This window comes from Pan troglodytes, chromosome 13 (genome assembly GCF_028858775.2).
Source record: "Pan troglodytes isolate AG18354 chromosome 13, NHGRI_mPanTro3-v2.0_pri, whole genome shotgun sequence".
Lineage (NCBI taxonomy): Eukaryota > Metazoa > Chordata > Mammalia > Primates > Hominidae > Pan > Pan troglodytes.
The window spans coordinates 21,611,279-21,626,916 of record NC_072411.2 but is presented as its reverse complement, the minus strand read 5'-3'; the positions used below and the strand labels follow the sequence as shown (position 1 = coordinate 21,626,916).

Below are 15,638 nucleotides of genomic sequence, written 5' to 3'. Positions count from 1 at the left end.
CTCAGGGTGACTTATGACCTCAGTGGCAGCAGGCGAGGGGCCACAATAACATGTGGCCAGGGCCTGCCTCTCCCCTCTGTGTCCTGTATGCCACTCTCTGGTCCTTGGCCACGCTTGCCCCTCACAGCTTTGCCCTTTGATGTCTGCACCTCCAGTCATGCCCTTCCCCTCTTCATCCCTTCCCCCAGTTAGCCCCTGTTCTCCTCCCAGAGGTGCCAGCTCAGGGACCTCTCACCCAAGGTGCCCCCTAGCCCCAGGTCAAGGTCAGGATCCTCCTACGGTGCTTCTGTGTTAGGTGGCTCCTTCCTCTGACCTGAGCACGTCCATCTCAGCTGATGACCAGATATCCTCAGCTGCGAGCTCACAGGCCTCCTGTCTCCTGTATCCGTTTCTGTTCATACGCTGGCCCTGCACCTGGCTCCGCACATGCCAGGGACATAGAGCGTGCTCAAATACGTGTGTGCTGAATGAATGAATGAATGAATGAGTGAGGGCGCGAACGAATGTGAATGAATGAATGAATAAAGCAGGGAGCGTGTCCAGGGAAGAGCACAGACACTACTGCAGAAGACATGGGTCCCGGCTCACCTCAGCTCACTCCTGCCTGGGAGCACGTATGTGCCCTCTCTGAACAGTTACGACAGTGATCTTACAAATCTGTTGTGAGGAGCAGAGGGAAGGCACGTGGGGGGCTCATGAGATCTCCCAGAGATATGTCCATGTTCTATCCCCGGAACCTGTGAACAAGAACTTACTGGGAAAAGGGATTTGACAGATGTGATTAAGACAAGGATTTGGAGATGAGGAGATTATGGGTTACCTGAGTGGGCCCTACATGCCGTCATGGGGTCTTTAGACAGCAGAGTAAGATCTGAGACACAGAAGATGAGATGGCCATGCGACAGGGAGACAGAGACTACAGGGAAATGGCCAGGAGCCAAGGAATGTTGGCAGCACCAGAAGCTGGGAAAGGCAAGGACAGAGTCTCCCCTGGGGGTCTCTGAGGGTGCACAGCCCTGGTGACACCTCGATCTTGTTCCAGTGATACTGATTTTGGACTTCTGACCTCTGAAACTGAGAGAACACATTTCTATTGTTTGAAGCCACTGAGTTCGTGGTACCGTGTTACAGCAGCCCCAGGAAATGAACTCGTCATGGAAAGCGTGTTGCATTGGCCTAGAGTTGGCCCTAGGGAGGTGGCAGACATCATCGTCACTAGTGCCATCGTTCTTCTGAGACTAAACTCTTAGCAGGGCTCCTATTTATTGCTCGGATTAACCAGGTTCCAGTAGAGGCTCCCTTTGAGGCAGGCTGGCAGGGTAGGGGAACTCCTGTGCTGGGTGGAGGAAGGTGTCTGAGTCCTGCGTTCCCATCCCCATGTGCACAGGGCTGTGGAGCGGGCTTTCCCACCCGCCGCCTGGATTTCATGGTCACTGACTCCCCATAGCCAGAATCCACCCAGCACACAGCCCCAGCATGCCATTTCCTCCTGCCTCGGAACCGCTGGCTTGTGTACACCAGCCCTGCCTTTGGGCCAAGATGCCTACCACCCACCAGGATCACAGGGCCATGGGTGGGGTCCACGGAGCTCCAGAGTGGAGACGCTGGGACCTTTTTGCTGTTGCGGAGCTGCTCAGGACCAGGTGCCCACTTCCTCAGAAATGCTGGGCAGGCATCCTCTGGGCCCACTGACCTGCTGGAAAGGAAGCTGGAGTCCCCAAAGCTTGCCCTGCATCTCTTCCTCCCCAAACTGGAACTTCTTACTGCCAGGACAGGGCGTGCATGTGTCTGCTCTCCCAGGGCCTCCCTGGAGAGCAAGCCCAGCTCCTGCCACCCTCGGCTCTACCGACAAATAGAAACAGAGCTCCAGAACGCTCCTCTGGATGGAATTCAATCTCCTCCCCAGGGTTTTCGTTTGTTGGTTTGAGTTTTGTTGTTTGGTTTTGTAGGTGAAACTGTACACTGGCAAGCTTGCTTACCATGTTTCCCATACATTTGTTTTAAAAAGTTCTAGAAATCAAGTCCTTTCCAAAATGTACTAAGGGGATTTGCATTTTTTAAGAGCCGTACAGCAAATTCTTTTGGAAAACAATGGAGAACTGTCCCTTCCTCAAACTGAAGCGCAGTCCATGTCTTTTATCAATCTGCACTCTCCTGTGTGTCTGGTGGCAGTCTGTCCTCATGGGGAGGCTCTGTGTACGGGAGCTGAGGCCGCAGTTTCCAGACATTCATTGCTGATCTGTGTCTGCGTCCACACGTCACTCCCCCGGATCAGCTGATGTTTACTGAGCATGGGCCTCTGATGGCACTGATGGTGGGGAGCTGGGGGTCTGAGGCCGACTTGGCCAGGGCCCCACATGCACCCAGGTAGTGAGGGAGCAGGTGTGGGGAGCTGGGGGTCTGAGACAGACCCGGCCAGGGCCCCGCATGCACCCAGGTAGTGAGGGGGCAGGTGGCTGCAAACCTGACTGACAAGTGCTGTGCCCCACATTCCCAAGGTCTATTCTGAATCCACAAGTGCACAGATCTCAGCAGACCACCTGAGTGCCCATGAAGCCATGGTGATGGTAAGACAGGGTGCTGCTGCTTGGCAGGCATTCCCAAGACCAGTTACGAGCTCAGGAAATCACAGGCCCTCAATCCCATAGTTCACACTGGTGCTTTGGCCGAATCACCATGCCAGGACCTCTGGGGTCACAGAGAGAGAAGGGATACTGACTATAGCCTTCTAACAGTATACAAGGTGCTGCAGCAGGAAGAGGGGTGGGAGGAAAATAATTCACGCACTCTGTTGGTGCAATCTGAGAGGGCTTCCTGCAGGAGGTGGCATCTGAACTGTGCCCAGACTCTTATAAGAGAATGGAATGGAGGTGGTGAGTAGTATAGGCCTGGTGTTCTGAGATGGGAGAATAGCTGAATAAGGACATGTTGTATTGGGGAACAACCACTATAGTCCAGAGGCTGAAGGTCTGACCAGACATCTGGGTAGGAGGAGAACACGCAGGGAAAAACATAGTAGAAATGTCGGTAACCCACCTGAGCTATTTTACAGTGGGAACTTCTCTTCACCCAAACCTGCCATCAAGGCAGTGAAGAGACCAGGCACGAACTGGGAGAGGATATTCACAACACATGTTGCTAACCACATAATGAGTAACCTTAGTGTGCAAAATACTTATTCAAATAATGGGAAAAAGAGGACCTCATAGAAAAATGGGCAAAATAGCCAAACAGACATTTCCCAAGAAGGAAACATCAGTGGCCCGTAAGCATGTGAAAGAACACTCAAGGTTCATTAGTAATAAGGGAAACAGAAAATTAGAATCACAGAAAAGAGCCATTTTGGCAAAAATTAAAATGTAGAGGCCATCACCTCCAAAGTGATGGGGCAAGGATATCACAAGGATACAGGGCAAGGCCAGCTCTCAAACTCTGCTGGTGGGAGTGAGTGTTGGCAAAACCAGCGGGCGAAGTCTGGCAATGTCTAGGAGGGTGAGAACATGAATCCCCTGTGACTCAGCATTTCCATTCCCAGACATGCATTTACTTTAAATAACCCCGCACTTGGGGCCCAGAGGATGGTATAAAAGTGTTTCTGCAGTCACGTTCAAATTAGCAAAAACAGACACATCCCAAATGCCAGTCAACATAGACTGCTTCAGAGCAGCCCAAATGAATGAAGAGCCCTACACATTAGCAGGAAAATCTTCGGAACAACGTGGAGTGTGAAAGCAAGTTCCCGAAGAATACCTCTGCAATGATTCCATGTATATAAAGCATGACAAAGCAAAACGAATTAATACATTGTTAGGGGAGTCAGACACAAGGTAAAACCGTCATAAGATGTGAGGGGTGATAAACTCTGAATCCCAAAGAATGGTGGGATGGGGAGGACCTGAGGCAGGAGATTGGGGACCACACGGGACCTCAAAGGTGCTGGCATGTCCTCAGTCCTAAGAGTGAGCAGGGGATAAGGGTGTATATGTCATAATTACTCAGATATCTTAAACATGCTTTTGCTGTTCTTTTTTTTTTTTTCTGAGATGGAGTTTCGCTCTTGCCCAGGCTGGAGTGCAATGGCGCCATCTCAGCTCACTGCAACTTCCGCCTCCTGGGTTCAAGTGATTCTTTTGCCTCAGCCTCCCCAGTAGCTGGGATTACAGGTGCCCACCACCATGCCTGGCTAATTTTTGTATTTTTAGTAGAGACGGGGTTTCGCCATGTTGGCCAGGCTGGTCTCGAACTTCCGACCTCAGGTGATCCCCCTGCCTCGGCCTCCCAAAGTGCTGGGATTATAGGCGTAAGCCACCACACCTGGCCACTTTTGTTGTTCTTTTGCATGTTTTCAATAATCAATAAGACCAATTTGTTTTTTTAAAAGGCTGGCTGGGTAGAAGTAGTCTCTGGTTTAAGTTGGCTGAGTGGATAGGGATTCCGGGAGCAGGACGGCTGCAGGGCTGGCGCTGTGGGGGAACTCAGGGCTGGTGGTGGTGGTGAATGTGTGTGACTGCTGGAAAGCATCTGAGGCTCAGTCGTCTACATGATCACTCCATGGGCCCTCTTGGCCACAACATCTATCTGTTGTCCAGGCTCCCTCCGGGCCAGCCCTAGCCCCATCTGCAGCAAACACGCATCCCATATATTCGACCTGCACTCACCCCGTTCCCATCACAGACCCGGACACCACACCAGACCTGGCCAGCTTTCAGCTGTCACTCCCTATGCAGAGCTGTAATAAAGAAATCACTGTTTTCAGTTGACAAAGAGCAGATTTCTTACTAAGTAAACACTGATGTTTTGGTAGGGAAATTAAGTTATAAAATTGTGCCTACAAAGGGGGCAATAGAGATGGACTTGGTTGCAATCTAGCCACATGGTCCACAACAGTTGATTCATTCACTCACCCTTTATCAGTTTTCCCCTGGGAGCAGAATAGGAAGGTTATCAGTTTTTGCAAACAGAAAACCCAAAAAGCATAAAAGATAAGGGGATTATCAGGGAGACGTTTTTCCTAGCAAAGTGAAGACATTGGTGGAGCAGGGTAGGGAGGGGAGGAGTGAGGTGTGGGGCCTGTTGGAAGCCTTGGGTTTGCTCCTTCTGTGCAGTGGAACCAGGAATGTGTCTGGGTCCAGGGAGGAGGCCCTGGGGGAGTCGGTCCTGCTTAGGCCCTCTCCAGGTGAACTGCACCACTGACCTCCGAGTACAGGGGGACTTTGTCTGTAATAGAAGCTGCCATGGGCTGAGCACTGCTGAACCAAATCTTCCAGAAAGTCAAGGGTTTAAAGCCATGGGTGGGAATAAGGAAATAGGAGAATAAGATGTGCAGTCTTGGGAGTGGGGTTTGTGGGGAGAGGCCTTCGTTAGTGGGAGAGATTTCATTATATTTCGTTAGAGGCCTGGGTTTTAGTGATGAGAAAGGGCCTGGGTGGCCGGCGGGCTGGATAGAAACTCCTCCACAGTGAGATTCTTAAACTCTGGCCCAGCCTGCTAAAGTGGTGTGTGGAATTTCCTTTCCTGGATGCCTGTCAAAACTAGCTGGAGAATCCTGAGCAGCTCAGATATATCTCTTCTTCGAGGTGGGTGTGCTGCTGATTTTTACCAAGCCTTCATGAGTATGTGCTTTGAAAAGATTCCCCTCCTTAGTGGCACTGGTGTCTGCCTGGAAGTGGAGGCCCCTCATTGGAACAGGGCAACCCGAAGAAGGTGGTAGGGCCCCCAGTGGGTGGGGTTGGGGAAAGGCTGGGACGTGGGGGGAGGCCTTCATGCCTCCCCGCTGATAAGCGCTTTCTGTTCCTGTATTTCTGGTGCTCTGGGCTCCCCATACCCCCTCTTCCAGCATACCACCCTGTCATTGGCCAATTTCTGCCCTCTCTCCAACCAGATCATGGGGTCTATGTGGGCAGCAAGACTGTGCCTCCTGGAGGTGGAAGGGGCATGTAGTTTGAGAAATTAGTGGGTGCAATTCACACTATTCAGGTGATAGATACTCTAAAAGTCCTGACTTCACCGCTACAAAATCTATGCATGTCACAAAATTGGAGTTGCACCCCATAAATTTATACAAATAAAAATTCTATTAAAAAAGACTGTGCCTCCTTGGGCCTGTATCCCCAGTGCCTGGCATGAGGCTGGCACACATGGTCCCTGGGTGAGTGTCCTCAGAGGAACGAGCATTAAGAACATTCCCCACTGAGTTAAGCAACTCTGAACTCTTGCTACTTTGTTTGGGCAGCACAGGCCAAGTGTACATTTCAGAGGTGCAGGCCTTGGAAGGAGAGGATGGAGGGATGGGGCTCCTGACGTGTCCAGCATACCTTTTGATGGGCACCAGACATACCATCAGTGCTGGCTGCAGTGACAGAGGCTTGACGGCAGCAGCAATTTCTGACCTTTTTAAGCAGTGCCTCAGGGGCAGGGCACTGCTCACATTTTCCCTCAGCAACACCTTGACTCGGGCTGGCAGGAGTGGCCTCAAGTGACAGCACTTGAGATACAATAAATCCAGCAACAATGAGTTTGGCTGAATAAATGAATGCATCTGGCAGTGGCGTCAGCTTCCACCGAGTGGACAGTCTGAACATGTGCAGTCTAAGAGGACTCCCCACCTCAAAGGCCAATCCACCCCACCAATGCCTGAAACTTTACTGTTAGTGATTAATTCGTTTGGGTTGATTACTGTTCTGTTTCCATGTCTGCAGACAGAAACAACATACTGCAGCCCTGAGAACCATGGCGAGACTCTCTTTCCTCTCTGAGGACAATCACGGCATAGGGAAGAGCTCTGGCTTGGTGAGATCTCACAAGCTGGGCAATCTTGGGAAGTTCTTAAATTCTGGGAACGCCCAGTTCTCGCCTCTATGAATTGAGGAGAAAATCCCCCACCTTACAGGGTGTTGGGAGGACTGAATAGGACACCACTGGCCCAGCACCCTGCGGGGTGTCTGCAGTGAAACTTGGCTTTCCTTCTAATGTCAGCAGGGCAGTGATGAGAGCAGGGGACTCTCCGCCACTCGGTATGTCCCAGGTGTGCTTCTACATGCTTTACAGACACCCATCTAGTCCTCACAACAGTTTCACATGGGGAGCCACTATGTCCCCATTTTAGAGATGGGGGCCACTGAGGCTTGTGGGGCTAAGCAAGCCCAAGGATGTGAAGAGTATAAGCAGCATAGGCAAGATGTGAGCCCCGGCCTCAACCCTGTTCTGTCTACGTACTGGGGGTGTGGAGGGGAAATGTCCGACAGTGGGGACCCCGAGGGACAGGAGAGGAACCGAACCGTTCATCCCGATCCTGCCGCAGTCCCTCCCCCACTGCATGCCCACCTCGGCCTGCACATCAAGATTTGCTCCACTCCCTGGCCCCTCCTGCTCTCGGCTGACCACCACGGCTCTCTCCAAAACCCAGAGCCAGCAGCTCCTCTTCTGCGAGGGCTTGGCGTTCAGTAAATATCAAAGACCAGCCCATCTTATCAGACACGCTCCTCGTTAAACTTTTACAGGCCAGATTCCATTATAAATGAGCTGTCTGTCCCACGCAGCCCAGCGAGTGCATTCTTGGCTTTGGGAATCTGAAGCTCTCAGAGCTGGGGAAGATTTTAGCGAGGGGTGGGGGGTCAAAATGCCCAGTAAGTAATCTATGCTGCTTACTAGGAGTGTGTCACTGGAAAGGCAGCCAGCCTCCCCATGCCTCGGTTTCCCCAATTATCAAGTGGGAGTGATTATTGGGGAGTGATAATCCCACCTTGCAGGGAGGGTGACATGACATAAGCCGGCGGCTGGGCACAGACTCCTGCTACTGCTCCTCTGCTGGTCTGACCCAAGTATCCCACAGCCCAGAGATGGGGAGGGGCCTGCCTGATGGGGTCTCAGGGCTGTTTACATCACAGTTGAGCCAAGGCTCCACATCTAGTCGGTCTACCCTCAGACAGCCGTGGAAGGATGTGCTGCCCGACACATCGCCTGGACCCAGGGTTTCTGGGCTCCCTGTCTACCTGCTGTCCAGTTGCTCTGAAGAAGTGGTCAGCAACAGCCGGTTTTAAGGAAGAGCTCCCTGGAGATGGAGAGGCAGTGTGGACCCACGTGGAAAGGAGGGACAAGTTGCCTGGTGGGTGACGCTGGGCCCACCTAGCATCTCATCCCAGGGAGCAGATGGACATGCCTTTCGGAAGTCTCCTCCTTCCTCTAGGCTCTGAAAAGAAACAAGCATGTTTGCAGAGGGAGGAGAAGGTTCTTCCCAAAAAACAAACAAAGCCAATCCTCTATGAATCGTGAACCTCGGGTGCTGTGCCAAGAATCAAGAAGAAAATATCTTTCTGCTCAACCCACCCGTCTCAGTGAATGACTGAGGACAGAGTCATAAAGGCCCGGGATGACACTGGTGAGTCACAGGCTGAGCAGGCTGCTGTGTTCATTAATCTCATGGTGAACGGTGCAGTCTTTATGGGACACTGACCTTGGAAAAAGCAATCTTCAAATCCCCCCAGACTGGAAAGTTCATGAGTTCGGCCCAGTGGCAGCAAAGAAACTACTCTCTTAAGTGAAGGCACACTGACACCCGGCTAAACATCCCCATTAACATGCAGTCTCGGGGACCAAGTGGGGCTTCAGACACTCTTAATGCTGTCTCTGGAGGCCCTGGGTAATATGCATTTTGTGTGACCAAGCGTGCAGATGAAAGGGTGGTGAGGCCCCCATGCCCACCAGCTGGCGTTCACTCTATTGCCCTAACATACCTGGGCCCGGGTTGATAGCTACAACCCTGAGCCATCTGTGCCAGCAAGAGCCCTCTCGTCTCTCCTCCAGGAAGGGTGGCCTTGGGCCGTGACTGCCAATGCAATGCAAACCAACTACAGCTCAGGATCAAGAGACCTGCAGGAAGCCATCAGCAGTGGTCAGGTTGGGGGTGGAGTCGTGGATGTCAGAGGTCAGATGGTGCCAGGCAGGAGGAGAAAGGAAGGCTGAGATGCTGCAGCTGTTCCCACCCCATACACTCACTGCCTTTTGCAAGCTGAGAATATGAATAGGTTTAGGTCATATGAATAGGTTTAGGAGGGACTTGTCTGTGAATGGGTTATCACGAGGAACCAGGGGATTTTTAACAACCCGTGTTTTGGCGGCGAGGCGCTGTCAGTGATGAGTCCAGAAAGCCAACAAGCAGCTCTGGGCCTGCTTTCCCGGACGTCAAGCAAGCAGGGGCGCCTGCAGTGGTCCCCAAACTCTGGCCTATGGGCGCCTGTAAATAAGCAGATTTCCGGGCTTCACCCTAGTCTGAAAATCAACAAGAACTCCTGGGGCCAGGGCCTGAGAATGGGCATCTTTAAGACCCACCCTGTGTGTTCAGATCTGCAGCCAAGTTTGGGAACCTCTGCATGGGGCAGTTTCTGTACGCCCTTCTGGGCAGGAAGCAGCTGAAATTGGTCTTCTCTGAAGCCCCAGGGCAGGGCAGGGCAGGGCAGGGCAGGGCTGGAAAGGTCCTCAAAAGCAACATAGGGAGCTGAAGGTCCACCCCAGCCCCCCGAACCAGGAGCATGGACTTCTACATTCCTCTCAAGGACACAAGTTAACGCTGGCCCAGGGCAGGCCGGACTCATGCTTGTGTGACCACATACACTGAGGAAATGGGGAGCACCAACTTAGGGACCCTTCCTCGCCACACCTCAGCCTTGCTCCCCATGACACCCTGGCAAGCCTATTTCTGGGAGGCAGGGGGCCCAGAGGGCATCCAAAGAGCTTCTCTTTCCTGTTAGCATCACAAGGTTGGAGAGACTGCTGGGGGTGTGTGGCCCTATTCACAGCCGGCCTTCTCTTCTCGCCCTTGTACAGACTCTTGGAGACTTAGGGATGTCCCCATGGGGGCCTCAAGAGAACCTTGCTTGACCAGCAATCACACACCCCTGCCCCATTTGTCTCCCCATCACTTGTGGTTTGCACAGCCCAAAGACACTGCAGCAGGAGTCCACGGGTGGGTGGTGACTTTCCTCCCCTGGAACCACGTGAGCATCAGTAAGCCATGCAAGCCTGCTGTGGGTTTGAACCTTAAGTGACCGGGAAGGGTGCTCTGCAGAGGAGTGGGCTTGGGTGTCTATGAGGAGGCCATCGAGCTGGGCTGGGCTGCAAGGCTGTCCTCACGCCAACCTCCATGCCCTGCCTTCCCCACGTGCAGCTGCCTGTTTACAGCCGGGTGGTCAGCCCTGGTCCTGCTCCCCTCTCCCCAGGGCCACTGTGGCAGCTCTGGCAGGTCCTCTCACCACAGTTCCCGCCCTTCTCCTGTCTACTCCCTAACTACTGCTGTAGTTGCCTGAAAATAAATCTGACCACTCCCCGCTGCTCCCGGTTGCCAAAAGGAGGAAGTCCAAATTCCTCAACTGGGGGAAAGAAAGACCCCCACCACACCGCACCACAGCACTCCTTCAGCCCCATCCCCCACCTTCTGTGCCGCAGTCCCCAGACAGTCAACTCTCCCAAGGACATGCTGTGGCCGGCCTCTGCCACCCAGTCTCCCAGCCTGCCGTGGCCCCCTTCTCAAATCAGCAAGTGAGGATAACAACAATGATCACGATTGTTGCTCATATCCATTGAATGTTTCCAAAGTGTTCTAGACGCTTTACTCACATCACCCTGTCTCCTTCTCAAAATAACTCAGTTGGCTGGGTTATGTGGGTTGTCTCAGCAGATCTGGCCCTTCTATAGATGAGAAAGCTGAGATGAGTTAATTCATGTTAATCACAGCTAGGGAGGGTTCAGCAATGGGTCCCAGTGCGGGTAGCCTGGCAGGCTGAGAACTGACAATGGCAGGCTCTTGGGTGATGACCAAGGTACTCCCGAGGGGCAGAGGGCAGGGCAGAATGAGAGAGTGCAGGGAACACCTCTCTGGAGCCTGCACACACTGGGTGCGCCCTCCCTGGAGCTATCAGGATCCTGAGAGGGAACGGGGAGGGGGTCTGGGTGCTTGAGCAGTGGAAAGCAGGAGGTGCAAGGGCTGAGTGGCGGGCACACCCACGAAATGGTCACCAGCTCAGGGCAGCAGGCTCAGGCTCAGGCTCAGCTGACACAGAAATGAGATGACACCGTACCTCATTTGCTGTGCAAACATCTGTGTAATTAGACACATTTGGTGCTGGCAGGGAGAAGCGAGCTACAACATGGGCTTGATGGATCGGGATTCTCCACCAGGCTCCAACCACATTCATCATGGAAGCCAGAGCCACGGGGCCATTTTCCTCACAAGCTTTGCCCTGGTTCTCACCTGGGACACTGGGGGCGGAAGAGGTGAGGGCATGGGCTTTCCAGAGCCCAGGGCCAGCCCCGAGGCTCTTGCTGTGTCCCCCACTCAGTCTGACGGGAACCAACTGTCTTGAGGATAGTGTGGAGCCGCTGGAAGCCCACCCCAGCAGGACCGCGTAGGGACGGGGGGCTCTGGGAGCACCTGCTGCCCATCACTGGGGCTTAACCAGACTAGCCCCTCCTTGGCTGGGGAGGAGATCTGCACCCCAGAGCCTGGTCTCCTTGCCCTCACGGAAGTAACTACCTTGCAGGGATGTCACATAGAAGTCACCGTGCCTCTCTGAGCCTCAATGTCTGCATCTGCAAGATGAAGCTTAACCCCCATCTCACAGAGCAATCAGGAAGATTCACCAGTACAATATACCAGGGCCCAGGGCCGTGCCTGGCCTGCTGCAGACCCATGCAAATTATAAATATGATTTACTGTATTCTACAGGCTGATGCCAGACTCCACACTGGGGCTCAGTGATCCCAAATAACCTGAATAACAGCCCCCAAGAACATCCACACCCTAATCCCTGGCAATTGTTAAGTGTTTCCTTCTACAGCAAACGGGACTTAAGAGACGTGACTACTTTAAAGATCTTGAAATGGGAGCCACAAGTGGATTATCCCAGTAGGCCCGAAAGGCAATAGCAGGTGTCCTTAGAAGAGAGAAGCAGGGGAGAAAACTCCCACAGACTAGGAAGAGGGCAAGGTGAGGACAGAGCAAGGGGGAAAAGGTGATGTGTGTGAGGACGGGGCTGTAAGCCAAGGAATGCAGGCAACCTCCAGAACCTAGAAATGTCAAAGAGTCTCTTCTGGAGCCTCCAGAAGGAACCAGCCCTGCCAACTCCTTGATTTTAAGTACCATAAGACTTATTTCAGACTTCTGACCTCCGGAATGATATGAGGATAAGTTTACATTGTTTTAAGCCATGAAGTTTGTGGTAATTAGTTACAGCAGCCTTAGGAATCTCTTCAGGAATCCAACCAGTGAAAGAGCTGTGTAGGCCATGAGGGACAAGGCCATTTCTGTGGGCCCCTGGCTGGGCCACTCCTCCCTGCTGCATGCCAGCATCCACGGCCCCCTTCTCCAAGTGCTCTGCTCACACCCCACCCTCACTGGCAAGGGAAGGAAGCAGGCCCTACCCAGAGCTGGAGCGTGGCAAAGCCTGGTGAAGACCCAGGCCCCTTCCTAGCCCAGGGCTCCCACCTACACAGGGAAGGACGGCACTGAGGGCCTCCCTTCTCAGTGGGGACTCTGCCTGTAGCCAGGGCTGTCAAGCTGGAGCCTGCAACTGCATTACCTGCAAGGCGTGGCACACATAGACACAGACCCCTTCCACGGAGTCTCTGACTCAGTGGGGCTGGGCTGTGGCCTGAGGATCTGCAGTACCCACAACAGACTCCCAGGGGACACTGCTGCTGCTTGGCCAGGGGTTCTGGGAGTGATTGGACTCGGGGCAGTGCCCTAACGAAGGGCTGAGGTGCTGTCAAGAAGGGCTCGGCTGGACTCGTCAGAGGGACCCATGGTCCATACTTATGCTCCCACAAGAAAGGCCAGCATGCAGCGGAGGGCCTGAGCTCAGGGGGCTGGAACTTGATTTCTAACTTGCAAAGTGGGTGAGCCATAGGGTTAGTCATCTACCCACTCTGTGCTGCTTCAGTTCCTTCATTTGTAAAATGGAAAAACACAAAATGACTCTTTTTTGGGTTGTTGAGAAGATTAAACGGCATGAACACATAAAAGCATTTACAGCAGGGCCGGTTCACAAGGTCAGTTATGATGAGGAAGGCAGTCATCACTGTTGGGGTCTTCCTACACTTCTGGTGGTGCCTCTACACACTTCAGGTGTATAGGGAGAGGTGAACCAGGACATTCACCTGCAGGCAGAAGCACTCCAGCATGGACTGTCTCTGCACAAAGCTCTCAGCATTGCCCAGGTCTCCTGACCAACATCCTGTGCAGGGAGCACTTTGAGGCAGGCCTGCTATGCCCAGGATCCGTGTCATGGAACCAGCCAAACATGACTCATGAGCAAGAAATCAGCAACAGCAACCCCCTCCCAAGTAGGGACTGAGCTCCCTGGATGCTCCTAGGAGTCTCAGACACCACTGACTGGGCAATTTTTGGGTGGCCCAACTAGTTCCAAACACATGCACCTTCCAGAGGTTTCTCCAGCTGTGGTCTCAGCCACCTGCAGGTGGAGGGGCCCTGGAGGTGAGCAGAGGGTGGAAATGACTCCAACACCCACCAGGCAGACATAAGGCTGTGGCAGCGGATCCTAGTCAAGTGAGAACCAGGTATGCACACTGAAATAAAACAAAAAGTTCCCAACATGTCAACGGGACACAGAGGACAACTGGAAGGGACCCCAACGGCCAAATCTGGGACAACTGGAACAACACAATAAATATTGACAGTAATAGAGTATAACCCATAGAATCACACAAAAAACCATGCATCCATATGCATAACAATAGACAACCAAATATACAAAGAAATGTGGGAGGCGGGACAGCTTTTCCTTACAGGAGAATTCCAACCACTAAATGTGGACAAGATGATAGAAACAGAAAATCGCCATTTGGCAAACACTAGTAATGACTGTTTCTGGCAAGAAGCATCGATGGATGCATAAGTTAGCGGATGGAAATATGATAAGAAACAGGATATTTCCATATCCTCTAAGTATTACCCCACAAAATACTTATTAATTACGAACGGGACAACTTTAAAGCGGAGAAGCCAGCAGACAGGCCCATAACCAAATGATCAACATTTCCAGCAGTGAGAAGCGTGAAGATCATAGGCCTCCTGACAGGACGCCTGCAAAGGACACACATCACTTTTATAGTATTATTCCCCAAAACGCATGATCCGAATGTCATCATGAAACAGCATCAATCAGGCAAACCCAAACCCAGAGACATCTTATATAGTAACTGCCCAGTACTCTTTAAAACTGCCAAGGTCATGAAAGACAAAAGAGACTAAGGAACCGTCCCAGACAGGAGATGACGAAGGAGTCTCGGCAACCAAGTGCCACGTGGGATCCAGGATTGGGTCTTGAACCGGGAAAAAAAGACACTAGTGGGCAACTGAGCAAATCTGGATAAGCTCTGTGGGTGAGTGAAGAGCATTCTGTCAGTCTTGGGTTATGTAAGATGTCCACATTTGAGGAGCTGCGTGAAGTGTATACAAGAAAGCCTTTATGGTTTTTGGAACTGTTTTTGTATGACCTTAATTATTTCAGAGTAAAATATTTAAAAGTAAAACAGTTTTTAAAAAGAAAGTAGAAGTCCCAGGTTTTCTCTGTCTTGGGGAGACAATGGGTGTCCGGAAACAGGACTCTGCTGAGGCACAATGCTGTGAGCACAGTGAGGGCCCAGCGAGTGTTGACTGACTTCACTGGGATGGGAGACGGTAGAGGAAGGAGGATGTGCCTTCATAGGTGGCGGCAGGCGGGGAGAGGCTCTCCACTCAGCGAGCACTGGTTGTACACCTATTCATGTCAGCATTGAGACACAGAGGTGAGAGGAGAGCTCAGAGCCGGCTGGGAGGCAGGTGCAAAAACGGATGATGATGCTGTGGATTGAGGGCAGCAGCCCCCGCTGTGTGGATCACACTGCCCCTGAGGAGGTGACTCCTCGGTTGAGGCTTGGAGGTGGCCTGTTGGGGGGAGATTCCAGGCACACTGGGCAGGCAGCTGGCCCCAGGCACAGAGACATGGGACAGAACCACAGACAGCACCTTGGCATGAACAGGTGAGGGGGCTGGAGGGTGTGGGCATGAAGATGCTGGGTCGAGAGGGGTCTCGGGGCTGGCTGACCTTTGCAAGAGCTCTCCTGGAGGCAGGTGCGGGGAGCAGTGGAGAGTTTGGGGGTAGGGAGAAGGAGGGGCCTTCTTTCCTGGAAGGAGGATGGATGGGATAGCCAGAGACCAAGACTTTGAGTCCTAAAGGCCAAGAAATGACACCAGCCAATGGGCTTAGAGGCCCCAGGTGGGTATGACAGGGACAGGGTTAGGCAGGTGGAGACCACAGGGTGACCCCACAACTTCTACCTGGGGACCTCAAAGCTGGGAATAGGAAGGGCCCCAAAGCATCACTTTGAGCTTGTCCTTTTAAGTATGGTGACTATACAATTTACTATTCAAAGGGGGACACTTGAAGAAGTGAAAAAGGGTGCTCTGAATTATTATGCTGGAACAACAGATACCTAAGATCACCTTACTTATATGGGATCTTAGACCTAGAGAGGATTCCCACTTCATGGATGAAGAAAGAGCTCCAAACCATGTACAGATACACCAAGGAAGCCCAGAGCCTTATAAGTGGTGATGTGGGCTCGGGGGTGGTTGGTGTTTATAT

At 52.5% G+C, this 15,638-nt stretch overlaps 1 protein-coding gene across 5 annotated transcripts in view; it reads right to left on the bottom strand.

Annotated features, from left to right (window-relative positions):
* The window catches only part of GLI2 (GLI family zinc finger 2), a 257,207-nt gene that overhangs the window by 49,368 nt on the left and 192,201 nt on the right, over positions 1-15,638 (bottom strand). The gene's annotated exons all lie outside the window — the stretch shown is intronic.